Source organism: Echinops telfairi, unplaced genomic scaffold, assembly GCF_000313985.2.
Source record: "Echinops telfairi isolate 266 unplaced genomic scaffold, ASM31398v2 ScPeMD7_3533;HRSCAF=4204_0, whole genome shotgun sequence".
NCBI lineage: Eukaryota > Metazoa > Chordata > Mammalia > Afrosoricida > Tenrecidae > Echinops > Echinops telfairi.
In genome coordinates this window covers 33,276,409-33,278,491 of record NW_022107431.1, presented here as the reverse complement: position 1 = coordinate 33,278,491, position 2,083 = coordinate 33,276,409, and positions in this window count along the sequence as shown.

The following is a 2,083-nucleotide window of genomic DNA, read 5'->3' as shown; positions in this document are numbered from 1 at the left end:
GTAGATTACCGTGTTAATTCTGAGGTGTTTCTGTGTGGGCTTGAACCTCCAGCCTTTTAGTTAGTCACCAAGAACTTAATTGTTTGCATCACCCAGGAATTCCACTTAAACTAACAGGTCTCTATATTTTATATTTATCTGAACTATGAAATTACATTTGAATCACCCCAAATCCCCAGCTTGTGATCATTTCCAATATGTGAAACCAAGACCCTTTGTCATAAAGTTGATTCCAACTCACAGCGACTACAGGACAGCGTTGAACTGCCCCATAGGGTCTCCGAGGCTGTGATTGGCATGAAAGCAGGCTGCTACACCTTTCTCCTGCGAGGCAGTGGGTGGGTCCAAACCTCTCACCTTTCAGTTAGTCATCGTTGAGCTCTTAACCACTGTCACCAGGGCTCCTTGAGCCAGTGAAGCTTACATCTGCGCTTTCGCTTCCCAGAAATGGTCAGTGAGCTGAGGATTCACGCGAAAGTGGAAACTGGCCGGAATGTGAGGAAGTAGGACAGGCAGGGAAGAAGGTCAAGGAAGGGTGTGATAGCCATGACCCACAGATGCTGGGCTTAATCCTGCAGGGCCGCGCTGGAGATTGCGGTAACAGGGGCAAGTGCGCTCCACAATTAATGATGGTCACGAACCGCTCCTATAACCAAAGTCAAACCGGCTGCCGTGGAGTTGAGTCTGGCCGGTGGTGACGCCACGTGTTGCAGGGTGGAACTGGGTCCCCTAGAGTTCTCTAGCCTGTGGCCTTTGGGAAGCAGATTTCCTCTGCAAACTGCTTGGTTAGTAGCTGAGCAATTAGCTGATTGGGTCACCCAGGTACTAACTGTGTCAACTGTGACTTGTGGAGCTCCCACGTGGTACAGAGGAGAACAGCTCCGGGGAGGCCAAGGCTGTGTGTGGTCTTCCGAAAGTAGATGGCCAGGCCTGCCTTCTGAAGTGCCTCGGGGCGGCTTCAAACTACCAACCTTTGGGCGAAGAGTCAGCTTGTTACTGTTTTTGGACTCCTAAAGACTCCTTGGTGACAGAGCAGAACTGCTCCATAGGGTTCTCTAAGCTGCGATCTCTCTGGAAGAGATCTCCTGGTCTTTTCTCCCACGCAATCCCTGGCTGCAAGGGTGTCAATCCTCAGGCATGTAGTCCTCTAGAACCAAAGCTCTGAGGACGGAGCTACAAGCACTGGCTGGTAGGAAGGAATGCACACGGAAGACCCTGATGCACACAAAATCCCATGGGATGTGGGCAGAGCCCCAACGAGAAATTGCAAGAAGTACAGCCCATATTACCTCACTTAAGGAGATGATCAATTAAGGTGGTGCTCCACCAAGTCAATTACAATGCCGCGCCTCTCTCGGAGGATGCACAACATCTTCATTCAGAGAAGGAGAGGCAATCCATCACCGCTTTACCAGGACGAGAAGACAAACTCTCTGAGCTGAGAAGCGTTTCAGGGCTGCCTTGCTCACAGCTCCAGCTGAGGAAGACCCCATGGAGAAGGAGATTAGGAGATTCTCAACAGACGAATGCAATATCTACAGGATTCTTCGTCAAGGATCCTCTGAAAGTCATTTCATCATTCTTGAGATCTCATCTCATTGAACAGGAAACGGTGCCTGGAAACATTAAGCAGAAAAATAGAAATAAAGCCAGCAACATATTTTCCAGGGAGATGAATCTTTTAGTATGGTTCAGATTTATCATAAAAGATACAGCACTATTCAGACGCTATGCATTTCCAGGCACCAACTTTAAAGATTCTCATTAAAAACAGTATGAATTTAAAGCATTGATTAGGAGCAAACATAAAATAGTTACCCCTTGTTGTGTGCCACCCCATCAGATGACATCACTGTGACCCTACAGGAGACAGCAGACACAGGGTTTAACCAGATCTACTGTTTACAGCAATATGCGTCTCCCTGCCCCCACCCCCCCACCAAACAGCTTGTGGGTTCAAGTAAAGCTCCTGGGAAGCAGCCAAGTGCCCACCATCTGCTCCACCATCGCTCTGTGAGTAACACGCCAGGTCCTTGGAAAGCAGACTTCTTGAGAACTCTTCCAATCTGAACTCAATAATGGC